Genomic DNA, 14,460 nt, shown 5'->3' with positions numbered 1-14,460 from the left:
ATAAGATTATGCGTGTTTTCAACTGTGGACGCTGCTTTTTTGCCTTCTGGCCCAGTACTCTCAAGAGCATATTGAGCTGCTTTCGGGTAACTCTAACCAGTTCGTTGGTAACATTAGAGCATGGTTTTATGGGGGAATCCGGTGGCAAAATACGTTAATGTTGTAGCACTGTCCACAGTTGGAACTGTAATTAGGTGTGTTTAAGTATATTTCTTTGTCGAGTGGAGAAACTAGTACTACGATGTGTTTCAGGGTATCAGCACTGGTTTAAAAGAGTGTTCATTGATTATTTAATTAAAGAATTTATTGCCACCACAGTACTCATTGTACCTTCAGTACAATGCAAATTCAGTAACATTAAAATCATTACTGACAGTTGGTGTAGATCACTCTAACTTACAGCAAGTTCAAGTGTTTATCATATGTGTGTGTATATTGTGTTACGCAAATGTTGTTCGCCTGCTAGGCGTGATTAACGTACACCAGTTAGTGCATTCTGTTCAGTCACTTCAAAGAGGTTATTTTTGTTAATGAAAATCAAAATTCATTTAACATTCGATTTCTTGTACGCCATCGCCAATCTTTATTCAGTAATTCCGTGTAGTAGTCTGAACTACATAGCAAAGCTATTCAGGCTTGTTACACGCGATAGCCGCTTTACAGACGTCCGATGCCGCATGGTCTGAAAATATTACCTTACATTCGGATACTGGCATCGCATATGGCTTTGCCGGTGACAGGACTCGTCACAGTAGCCAATTTTTCGTGGTATTTGACCGCCACGTGGCGACCGTAGGCGAAAGGGGCATTAATCTTAAATTAGTGTCCTGAACTTTGCAGTTAAAATTGGGTGTATTTTAAGTAATACGATCTCTAAATTTTTACGAAATTCCAAGATGGCGGACAAGCGAAAATTATTAAGTGACATGGACAAAGTAGAGCAAGATGGCGGAAGTCCAAATAGTAACAGTGGGGAAGATAACACATGTGAACCAGAGATGGCACAGTATTTGAGAGTAAACCAGAACGTGTTCGATAGTTGTGCAAAGAGTAGTGGGGCTGAAGAGGACTTACAAAAGACAGTGAATGTAAAGATCGAAACTATAAAGCAGGAAGTCACAGATAGTGACCAAAGTAATTTAGAAGGGGCAACTGCATACCCAGTACATGTAGGAAAAATAAAAATGGAACACATAGTGGAACCCACTTGCCTATGTTGCAGACAATGAATTGCAACATAGGCACAATAAACGGATATATAGGTTTGCTGAAAGAGGAAGTAAATGAAAATATCGGTTTGCTGAAAGAGGAAGTAAATGAAAAAAAAAAAACGTTTGCTGAAAGAGGAAGCAAATGAAAATGTAGGTTTGCTGAAAGAGGATATGAATGAAATAAAAGGGGAAGTGGATGAAAGAATAGGCTCACTAGGCGAAAAAATAGACACTGTAAATAGAAATATGGAGGCATCATTGAAAGTAATGGGGGAGAGGATAGACATCTATGAAGAACGTGTTAGTGCAGTTGAAAAGAGTGTAGAATTAGTAAACCTTGGAGTCAAACATATTAACAAAACTCCTGAGATAGTAGATCAGGAAATGAAAACCGAAATACAGGAATCCGTTTCTGAATTGGGAACCAAGATTATTCATATTCAGTCAAGCACTGAAACCAAAATGCAAGCAGTTGAAGAGGCTATAGATAGCAAAATTGTTAATGCAGTAGCAGTAATGAAGCAAGATGTAGATGGTAAAAATGAAGTCTTTGCTAACCATGTGCATCAACAAATTTCTGAATTGAAAGTGAATGAGGTAGGAGAGCTAATAACAGTAACTTCAGAAATTGCTGAAAGTGTTGAGAGTTTACAAAATGCGAAGAAGTCAGCTACCATGTATTCATTTGGAGGGGCATGTCATCAACATGTAGGTGCCGAATTAGAAAAATTTGACCCGAAAGGCAAAATACATCCCGTAGCTTTTATGAAAGCTTGTAGGACTTTGATTCCCAGGGAACTCCCTGAGAAAAATAGAATAATGATAGCAGAAACTAAGATGATTGGTGATGCTATAAATTGGGCAAGTAGGGCCGCAGAGGACTGTGAAACTTTAGAAGAGTTTTTGAGTAAATTTGAAGATGAATTTTGGTCCAAAAGTAAACAGAGTTCTTGGATGCTGCACCATATAAACGAGGTGGCAACAACACCATGAGAGAATTCTGTGAGAACTTGTGTCGAAAGGTAGATAATGTAAGGGGTTTGGTAACAGAGGAACGCTTGCTACATGTGTTGCATAGGAAGTTACCTTGGAATGTACAAGGGTACATTAGCTTGGGAAGTAGTAACTGGAAAGATTTCTTGCGAAGGATAGGAAAACTGGATGTGTGGAATAGGAGCAATGAAAACAAGTCCAACTATAGTAACCAGAACAGACACAACTATAGTAATTACCACAATAATGGTAATAATAACAGGAATCAACACACGCAGGAATATGGAGTGAGAGCAATGGGACTAATAGAGGTAGAAGAGGTGGAAGAGGATTTGGTGGTAGAGATAACTACAGTGGTAGACCTCAGTGCCAGTCGGAAAACGAAGAACAGCCACAGTAGAGGGCCGAACTGGGGCAGAATATTGGGGTAGGCCCCAACAACAGTATAATAGGAACCAACATTATCACCAAAATAAGAATTACAATAATAATAGGCAATATAATAAACAGAAAGTAAATTATTGCAATAAGAGTGAACAGAATGAATACCATGCTTGGTGTGAGAAAGATATGAAGCAATGGGGGAAGAGAGAATGGGACTCTAAATTAAAATGGGTACAAGGTTTACCTGGATTTTGTAGAAGGAAGGAACTAGATACGTATTACAAGCTAAGGAAAGCCTATCAAGTTGACATAGATGATACCTAGCCAGCAAATGAACATTATAGCATAACTAATGTTAAAGAAGGGATAACCAAAATGGAAAAGGTTGGTACTTGCAGAAATATAGGAAAGATTATCAGTGGTAGTAACGGAAAAGAATTAGGAAGTGTAGTTACTGAGAGTAAGTCTCCCAATAATACTAGTGGTAAGGAAGGATATAATCACTGGGTAAATGACTTATATGAGTTAGTTACAGGATTAATAGAGTATGAGAGGGACCTAGGAGAGGATACACGTAGTAGATAGTTGAAGGAAGGGGTAGAACTGAAATAGAGGATAATATTGAAGATATTCCCGAAATATGTAGTGAAATGGAGGAGGAATCAATATGTAGTACCAGTGATCACAGTGATGAGGAAACTAGTAGTGACGAGAGTGATGAGGAGGTAATGGAGAGGGGTGCTACTACTGATAATATTGAACTGTGTAGTGTGAGTACACAGATGGAGCATAATTTCCAAGGAGAGTGTTTGAAAGGAAATGATTCAAATCGTGGCCAGGAAGGTAACAGCTTGGTAGACTTGGCTAATGAAATCATTAGTGTAGAGGGGCAAGTATTTAATGGTAAATGTGATATGGTGATAGTAGGTGAACCTGGTCAAGAACATGAGAGGTTATATGGTACCCAAAGAGCAGAACTTAGTGAAAGAGAGTATCCCACCCATGCTAAAGGGAAAACACAAGTTTACCTTGTCAAAAGAGGCAATTGTAGGGATCTGAGCCAAGAGGATGAAAATGTGATAGGTGATAATGAAAATTCCTCAGTAGAAATGAGTCAAAACACAGTAGGAGGGACAAACAGAAAAATACTCCAGAGAGAGTTTGTCACAGAGAGGGAAAAGGAACCACCTGATAAGTATAGTGATAAGTTAGTGCAAGGAATGTTAGCAGATTAGACTAATGAGCCAATTGAACAGGATTTGCTAAGAGAAGAGGAAGATGAGTCATCAATTAGGTTAGAGCAACCCTTAATAAGTGTACAGTTGTATGATGTAAGTGAATATGCATTATTAGATACAGGTGGTGAGATAACTTGTATTTCTGAGTCCTTGTGGAAACATATTAGTAGTAAATATAAGATTACAGAAATGTCTGTGTCTGGACTCAAGATAGTAGGTGCCACAGGGAAGATAAGTACACCTGTGAAGAAACAAGTGTATTTATCTTTCAAAATGGGCAACTGTAAGATGGAAAGTGTGTTTTTAGTTATTCCTAATTTAAGTATCAGTATGTTTATAGGTTCAGATTGAATGATGGAAAATCAAGTAATAATTAATTGTGACCAAGGGCTGAAGCTGTTTAAGTATTTGGGTACAGAATATACAGTGAATTTTGCAGGACACATGGTAGATGAGAAGGAACCATTAGGTTGTCTCAAAATAGTGGGAGCGTCAGTAGTGGAATGTTGTGATGAGTGGGAGGAAGGAAATGTTGATGAAAGTGAGAATCTATGGTTAGACAAGAATAGGTTGTTCCATCAGAAGGTGAGTGAAGTGGACAGTATTGATAAACAACAAAAGGAGGAGCAGTATAATCTGTTAGCAGAAAACGAACAGGTGTTTTCTGAAGAACCAGGAAGAGTAATCGATTTTGAATGTAGGTTAAATATTAAACCTCATGAACCATTTTATAAAAGATCATTTGATATAGCTATAGCAAAGAGGAAGGTAGTAGCCGCTGAATTGAACAGGATGGAAAGACTGGGAGTAATAGAAAGAAGTAATAGCAATTATAATAATCCGATTATGTGTGTACAGAAAAAGGATGGTGGAATTAGAGTAGTACTGGATGCCAGGAAGCTAAATTCAATAATAGAAAGAGAGTGCGACAAACCAGACAGTTTAGATGATATAATAAAAATGTCAGTGGGATTAAATACTTAAATAAGCCTCGATTTAACAGCGGGATATTGGCAAGTAGGCCTCGTAAAATAGCATAGAACATATATGGCTTTCTTATTTGGAGGAAAATGTTAGCAATATTGCGTGGTACCATTTGGTCTGAATATTTCAGTATCCATATTTATATAGGCTCTAGACAAAGTATTAGGAAAGGAGTTGAGTAGCAAAATTACACTGTATGTGGACGATATACTCATAGCTACCAAAAGTTGGAAGGAACATTGTAGTATATTGAGAGAGGTGTTTCATGCATTGCAGATTATATTTGTAGGTTACATAATTAGTAGTCAAGGAATTAAGAAAGATCCAGAGAAGATTAAAGCGATAAAGGACTTCCCTGTGCCCAAGTGTAGGAGGCATTTGAAAGCTTTTCTAGGATTGTGTGGTTTCTACAGAAAATATGTGTCAGTCCAGGCATTTAATAGTCCAGCACTCAATGAGTTACTAAACAAAAGTAATGCTTTTGTTTGGTCAAAAGAGTGTCAGGAGACGTTTGAACATCTGACAGAGAAACTTAGTGGTGATAGTATTTTAAGTCATCCAGACTTAGGTCTGCACTTTTGCTTAGAAATGGACAGCAGTGGATACGGATTAGGTGCACACTTATTCCAAGTAGTCAGTTTGGAGGGGCATGAGGAAAGAAAATGTATAGCATTTGCAAGCAGGACATTGAGTAAATGTGAACGTAACTATACCATTTCAGAAAAAGAAGCTCTAGCAATAATTTGGGCATTTAAAAAATTTTATAACTTTGTGTGGGGACAAAGTAATAGAGTATACTGACCATCAGGCATTGACATTTCATAATAAATGTAAGCTAGTACATACCAGATTGACACGATGGGTGTTGTATTTACAGCTGTTTGACATTGAAATAAAGTTCATAAAAGGTGAACAGAATGTAGTATCAGATGCTTTTTCCAGGCTACCTATAGGAATGAGACCAGAAGAAGGAGTGTTAGGAGAAGAGGGTTACAAGAGAATTCACAACATAAAAGGGATGAAAAATCAGAAAGAAATCAAGAGTATATGTAAGAATTTAAGAAGGGAACAGAATAAGGATCCATTTTTAGTATTAGTGAAAACTGAACTTAGAAAGAGGGGTAATGATAAGATGCAAAAATATTATTGTGTATTTGATGGACTATTGTTCAGAAGGAGAGAGGAAACGTCAGGTGCGTGGAGAGTATGCTGGCTGGAGGAACATGTAGTAGCATTAACTGATAGCATACATTTAAGTTATGGGCATTGTGGAACAAAAAAATGTTTGGAGAAATTGACAGAATCAGTATATTTTAACAATATTGCAAGGAGGATCCATGCAAGATTGAAGACATGTGGCCTCTGCCAGAAGGTGAAGGTAACAAATCAGAAGAATAGGGGTCCGATGCAATCCATTTTACCCAAAGATACCTTAGAAATTGTGGCTTTGGATTTCTATGGTCCATTACCTAAGACTATAGGAGGTTTTTGTTATATTTTAGTAGCAGTAGATGTATTTTCAAAATTTGTAAAATTATATCCTATGAGGAAAGCTACAGAAAAAGCAGTGTGTGACAAAATGATTAAGGACTATTTTGTAAAGATAGGCAAACCAAATGTTATACTGTCAGATAATGGGTCTCAATTCATTTCAAAGAAATGGAAAACGATTAAGCAAGAACAAGGAGTAGAATTAAGATATATAGCAGCATACCATGCAACAGGCAATCTGGCCGAACGGCATATGAAAGAGATAGGTAGACTCTGTAGGACATTCTGCCATGACAAACATAGTAGTTGGGGAAAGTACGTACCTGACATTGAAAATGTTTTAAATAAACTGGGGCATGAAAGTACAGGATTTACCCCAAATGAAATAATGATGGGAATAAAAGAGGCTAACATAGTTGAAGAGAATATTAACTTCCCTTCAAGAAAGGAGATAACTTTAGAAGAAAAGAAAGGGCTAGTTAAAGAAAGTATGGAAGACATATGTTACAGAGGAAGAAAAGACATGACGGGAAAGGAAAGTTAACTGAAGTAGAAGTAGGAGACCTTAAGTTGGTCAAATCCCACGAGAAATCCAAAGAAACTACTTCAGAAATTTCAAAATTTTTTCATGTGTACAAAGGTTCCTTTGAGGTGGCTGACATACCCCATAACATTGCATACTATTTAATCTTTCCTAAGTCAAAGAAATACTATGGTGTATGGAACATAGAGGACTTAAAGCTGTATAGAAAGAGAATACAAGAGTAAAAAGTTCAAAATAAGAAAGAGACTCTAAAAGTAGAGGAAACCACTATTGTATATAATTGTAGTAGGTTAGTAAAATTTTGTAAAGACTATAATAATAGGGCAGGTTTTGATACTGTGGTGGTATGGCAGAAACTAAAAAATATATATATGTGATATAAGACTGTATTTAATGAAAGAATTAAGACGTTACTGTGTGATTTAAATTAGAATAGGCAAATTGAACTGAAAATTATCATGTTGCTTCTTAGTTCTTAATTACCATTATAACAATTGTATTATTACATGTGTCATGTAACATGTCTGTCTTTCCAAGAGGAATTCAAAATAATTTGACACATTTAAGTAAAGTAAGGAGGCAGGATGGTATTTCATCCCGACCTTGTATAAACAACCCGGGATGAAATACAGGGGCATATGCAATGCCACAGCGAAGCATAGCCACGGCGCAGCAGTTGAATAAGGGAATGCTCATGCCATCTGTTGGATAGTTGCGCAAACAAAAGCACAGGTGCATTCGCCTGGCGGCAGTCAAATGAAATAGCGCTACGAGAAAGACAGTATCTGAATAGTGCTGCACTCGGACGACGAAATAAAGAAGCATTAAACTAGGATAATATTATTATGTCCAGCAAAAATATTAATTTAATATTAGTTTTGCATATATATATATATATATATATATATATATATATATATATATATATATATATAAACTGACTGTAATTGAATATGGTAATGTTATGGTATGTCCATTTGTAAATAGTGTAAATTAATATTTAAATGTAAGGGAAATCACCGAGAACGCGGACAGTGCAGGTTGGCGCTTGAATTTGGCAGTAGAGAGAGATGTGTTCTGGAACTGTTCAGATGCAGAACAGAGATTACGCGGCGCGAAAGTGACGGTTTAAGTACGGTATGGTAACGTTGAAGGATAGCCCGTGGTGTAGGTGTAGCGTCTTTGATTCATAATCAAAACGTCTTCGGTCCCGGGTTCGATCCCCGCCACTGCCTAAATTTTGATAAATAATCATTATTGGCGGCCGAAGACTTCCAGCATAAGAAGTCAGCCTCATTCTGCCAACGGCCTTGTCAAAGAGGGCGGAGGAGCGGATAGAGGTTCAGGGCACTCTCTTGTCCTAGGGGTGGGAAATTGCCCCTAAAGGCGGAAGAATCAGCAATGATCAACGACATGAGCATGCAGAAGGCAATGGAAACCATTGCATTAAAGACACGTAACGTGTATCCACAGGACATGTGGCCTGTAACTGAAGAAGTGTCATGATGATCTCTCCAGTGGCAAAAGATTCCGGAATAGTCCCCCATTCGGATCTCCGGGAGGGGACTGCCAAGAGGGAGGTTACCATGAGAAAAAGATTAAATAATCAACGAAAGGATAACGTTCTACGAATCGGGGCGTGAAATGTCAGAAGCTTGAACGTGGTAGGGGAACTAGAAAATCTGAAAAGGGAAATGCAAAGGCTCAATCTAGATATAGTAGGGGTCAGTGAAGTGACGTGGAAGGAAGACAAGGATTTCTGGTCAGATGAGTATCGGGTAATATCAACAGCAGCAGAAAATGGTATAACAAGTGTAGGATTCGTTATGAATAGGAAGGGCAGAGGGTGTGTTACTGTGAACAGTTCAGTGACCGGGTTGTTCTAATCAGAATCGACAGCAGACCAACACCGACAACGATAGTTTAGGTATATATGCCGACGTCGCAAGCTGAAGATGAACAGACAGAGAAAGTGTATGAGGATATTGAAAGGGTAATGCAGTATGTAGAGGGGGACGAAAATCTAATAGTCATGGGCGACTGGAATGCAGTTGTAGGAGAAGGAGTAGAAGAAAAGGTTACATTAGAATATTGGCTTGGGACGAGGAATGAAAGAGGAGAAAGGCTAATTGAGTTCTGTAACAAGTTTCAGCTGGTAATAGCGAATATCCTGTTCAAGAATCACAAGAGGAGTAGGCATACTTGGAAAAGGCTGGGAGATACGGGAAGATTTCAATTAGATTACATCATGGTGAGACAGAGATTCCGAAATCAGATACTGGATTGTAAGGCGTACCCAGGAGCAGATATAGACTCAGATCACAATATAGTAGTGATGAAGAGTAGGCTAAAGTTCAAGACATTAGTCAGGAAGAATCAATACGCAAAGAAGTGGGATACGGAAGTACTAAGGAATGACGAGATACGTTTGAAGTTCTCTAACGCTATAGATACAGCAATAAGGAATAGCGCAGTAGGCAGTACAGTTGAAGAGGAATGGACATCTCTAAAAAGGACCATCACAGAAGTTGGGAAGGAAAACATAGGTACAAGGAAGGTAGCTGCGAAGAAACCATGGGTAACAGAAGAATTACTTCAGTTGATTGATGAAAGGAGGAAGTACAAACATGTTCCGGGAAAATCAGGAATACAGAAATACAGGTCGCTGAGGAATGAAATAAATAGGAATTGCAGGGAAGCTAAGACGAAATGGCTGCACGAAAAATGTGAAGACATCGAAAAAGATATGATTGTCGGAAGGACAGACTCAGCATACAGGAAAGTCAAAACAACCTTTGGTGACATTAAAAGCAATGGTGGTGACATTAAGAGTGCAACTGGAATTTCACTGTTAAATGCAGAGGAGAGAGCAGATAGGTGGAAAGAATACATTGAAAGCCTCTATGAGGGTGAAGATTTGTCTGATGTGAGAGAAGAAGAAACAGGAGTCGATTTAGAAGAGACAGGGGATCCAGTACTAGAATCGGAATTTGAAAGAGCTTTGGAGGACTTACGGTCAAATAAGGCAGAAGGGATAGATAACATTCCATCAGAATTTCTAAAATCATTGGGGGAAGTGGCAACAAAACGACTATTCACGTTGGTGTGTAGAATATATGAGTCTGGCGACATACCATCTGACTTTCGGAAAAGCATCATTCACACAATTCCGAAGACGGCAAGAGCTGACAAGTGCGAGAATTATCGCACAATCAGCTTAACAGCTCATGCATCGAAGCTGCTTACAAGAATAATATACAGAAGAATGGAAAAGAAAATTTAGAATGCGCTAGGAGACGAACAGTTAGGCTTTAGGATAAGTAAAGGGACGAGAGAGGCAATTCCGACGTTACGGCTAATAATGGAAGCAAGGCTAAAGAAAAATCGAGAGACTTTCATAGGATTTGTCGACCTGGAAAAAGCGTTCGACGATATAAAATGGTGCAAGCTGTTCGAGAATCTGAAAAAAGTAGGGGTAAGGCATAGGGAGAGACGGGTCATATAAAATATGTACAACAACCAAGAGGGAATAATAAGAGTGGACGATCAAGAATGAAGTGCTCGTATTAAGAAGGGTGTAAGACAAGGCTGTAGCCTTTCGCCCCTACTCTTCAATCTGTACATCGAGGAAGCAATGATGGAAATAAAAGAATGGTTCAGGAGTGGAATTAAAATACAAGGTGAAAGGATATCAATGATACGATTCGCTGATGACATTGCTATCCTGAGTGAAAGTGAAGAAGAATGAAATGATCTGCTGAACGGAATGAACAGTCTAATGAGTACACAGTATGGTTTGAGAGTAAATCGGAGAAAGACGAAGGTAATGAGAAGTATTAGAATTGAGAACAGCGAGAAACTTAACATCAGGATTGATGGTCACGAAGTCAATGAAGTTAAGGAATTCTGCTACCTAGGCAGTAAAATAACCAATGACGGACGGAGCAAGGAGCACATCAAAAGCAGACTCGCCTATCCAAAAAAGGCATTTCTGGCCAAGAGAAGTCTACTAATATCAAATACCGGCCTTAATTTGAGGAAGAAATTTCTGAGGATGTACGTCTGGAGTACAGCATTGTATGGTAGTGAAACATGGACTGTGGGAAAACCGGAACAGAAGAGAATCGAAGCATTTGAGATGTGGTGCTATAGACGAATGTTGAAAATTAGGTGGACTGATAAGGTAAGGAATGAGGAGGTTCTACGCAGAATCGGAGAGGAAAGGAATATGTGGAAAACACTGATAAGGAGAAGGGACAGGATGATAGGACATCTGCTAAGACGTGAGGGAATGACTTCCATGGTACTAGAGGGAGCTGTAGAGGGCAAAAGCTGTAGAGGAAGACAGAGATTGGAATACGTCAAGGACGTAAGTTGCAAGTGCTACTCTGAGATGAAGAGGTTAGCAGAGTAAAGGAATTCGTGGCGGGCCGCATCAAACCAGTCAGTAGACTGATGACCAAAAAAAAAAAAAAAAATGGTAACGTTGCTTATAGACAGTTAAAAGTGAGTTTACAACAAACACAAACTGGATTTATGGTGTGTCAGCAAGTCAAATGGACGTAAGGCTTGCAGGATGCAACATTTCCATTTCGACGGAGACGGCTTGTGAGTGACATAGTTGCTGTTCCCGCTCAAAAAGCACATGGCTCGCCTTGTGGAAGTCTGCGTAATTTAAGACGGACTGCAGCGACGAGCAGCAAGATATGAAGTGACCAGTGTCTGCAGCTAATGTTGCAATGTGATCTTACTACCATACCAGATCCATTGATAAGCTCACGCCAGCACAAGCAACGAACTAGTAGTTATCGTATGACAGTGTTTTCATGAACAGTGCATTTTATACCGCCGCCATAACAAGTCCATTTATCCGTAGCGAACCAGTTTATGTATTTATCAAGTCAAGTTCTCTACAATGTAATGTCTGAGTGAAATAATAAGTTTGTGATTCAAAGTGCATTCCACGAGTGTCGTCAATTATTTACAGAAAATAGTTCATTATTATCCCAAATCCATCACTGTGTCTGCAGTAATACCAGTAAAAAGGCTATATTACGTGAGTATCGGCGTATTAATGCAACAAGAGGATATAATCGGAGTTAATGCCGAAAATTTCAAACAAACGCCGGATTATACAACTGACAGAAGACGCCAGGTACTGTGACACATTAATTACAGTTGTGGTGGCTTTTCAGTACATTATCAACGTAAAAACTCATTCAGTTTCATTAGAACAGAATGATTTTAAAGTAATGTTTTTAACATCTCTAGTAACTATCAGTTCTATAGTGTTCATTGATTATTCAATTAAAGAATTTATTGCCACCACAGTACCCATTGTACCTTCAGTACAATGCAAATTCAGTCCACCAGGTCTCTTACTAATGGAAACCTTACAGCGAGATCACGGTAGAGGTTCATTTCTGCCAACATATATCATTAAAATCATTACTGACAGTTGGTGTGGATCACTCTAACTTACAGCAGTTTCAAGTGTTTATCATATGTGTGTGTATATTGTGTTACGTAAATGTTGTTCGCCTGCTAGGCGTGATTAGCGTACACCAGTCAGTGCATTCTGTTCAGTCACTTCAAAGAGGTTATTTTTGTTAATGAAAATCAGAATTCATTTAACATTCGATTTCTTGTACGCCATCGCCAATCTTTATTCAGTAATTCTGTGTAGTAGTCTGAACTACATAGCAAAGCTATTCAGGCTTATTACACGCGATAGCCGCTTTCCAGACGTCCGATGCCGCATGGTCTAAAAATATTACCTTACATTCGGATAGTGGCATCGCAAACTTAATTATTGCACTGCACGATCTGAAACAACTTGAGTGCACCCCAGAAAAAAGTGTTAAAGGTGACCAGTGGCTAACTCAATCTATGCGGTTGCAAACTAGACTTAGTGGGTTGGGTGGAGTGAGATAATGGCTACTGAAGAACACGGTAGTCTTACGCGAAGTAATGCTAACGAGTGAGGTCGCGGCACTGTGCGTGAAGCACATCCGAACGTTATGCTTGAAACCTTTTCGAGGTTGCCGAATCCGATTTCGTAACTGTTTCAGTATTGGCCAGTGGTATTCATAGACGAATGACAAGTTTTATGGTTATTGGCATGTTTTGAGAAACACGCGAAGGCACTTAGCATCTTGCATCAGGTGATCCTTCGGCTGAGGTATCCACTCACTAGAGGTTTGTTAAGTCAGAGGGTGGCTGAAATCCTGGAATATTTGGGAACGTTAGGTCACTTAAGGAGAAAGGTTGCCTAGCATAGAATATTACCGCGAGCTAGGGCCGAATTGATGAAAAAATATTTTCTTCGCTTCCAGTCCCAGGGAAAAACACGCTAACAATATATTGAGGAGATCCGCACCACAACCACGGCATTGGAATTATCAGTAACTGGCCTCCTTTACCGTCTCAGATCTGAATGAAGCCTACCACCACATTTCTCTTACTGAGGATTCTAAGCATGTGTCACCGTTTTGCACCGATTTGAAACTACACGAATTCAATCGTGTTCAATTCGGCTTATCCACTGGCGTGGATTTATTGTCACGTTTGTTAGATACCGTTTTCGGTAATCTGAAATAGAAGGCATGAGAATGATAAGCGGATAAAGACCAATTCACAACTTCTGAGAAAATCAAGGAAAACGATTTTAATCATTTATTTCCCCACTTAGTAATGTTTTTGTAGTCCAAGCAATGTTACTGATATCTTTTATCATTTTTAGTAATAAAGTAAATATTATTTCAGGCTTAAGTACGTTATTAAACGAAAATGTCGATGGACTTATCCAGTTCTCATACCCAATCAAAGATGTAAATGTTTTCCAGCATAAAATCACTAAAACACCACTAATTTGAATTATTTAACTTAGATTGTGTTATAATATGCATCAGATAATATTACGTAGCTTTACAGAAAAATCAACAAATTAATTAGAAAATATAACGCACGTTAATATATATGGTAGCCTTTTGATTCATTCTTTTCATTATCAGCACCAAGTTTTTCAATACTTCCATACCACTGCTTATATACTGGATGAATAAACTTTTTCAACTTCATAATATCATCCAGTTTCATCTGATTTATTGGCCATGGTGAAATGTATAGATTTGTAGTTAAATTCCAAATTAATTACATTAGCATGCACATATTTCTTCATAGCGTCAAATTTTCTGGTTTACAAACATGCCGTGTGCTTCAGACGCTGAAATACCATCTCCTGAATGTACAAACATCCTATACTCGGATATTGTGAATGGTTGTCTATCATTTTTGATAGACTTTTTAAAAAATGGTAACAGATGGGCTTTGAAATCCTTAGTGAGATCTTGAGTCACAAGGACTACTTCAAATTTCTTTGATGCACTCCTTACTAGAGAATACCAATCATCTGGAACGAAGACACTCTTTCTATTTAATTTCTCAATAAGTCCAAACATTCTGTCACATGGCAAGAATGAATGGACACGTTCAGGATAGTGATATATTACTTTGTCAAATTTTCAACTTGCAGCTAATGTAGACAGAAACTTCACCATGACTAGACTCTTATTCTGACATGCACAGCTGCCACAGTAGAGATACAAAGTTTTTA

Source organism: Schistocerca americana, chromosome 3 (genome assembly GCF_021461395.2).
Source record: "Schistocerca americana isolate TAMUIC-IGC-003095 chromosome 3, iqSchAmer2.1, whole genome shotgun sequence".
NCBI lineage: Eukaryota > Metazoa > Arthropoda > Insecta > Orthoptera > Acrididae > Schistocerca > Schistocerca americana.
The sequence above is the reverse complement of the archived record's forward strand: the minus strand, read 5'-3'. Positions refer to the sequence as shown.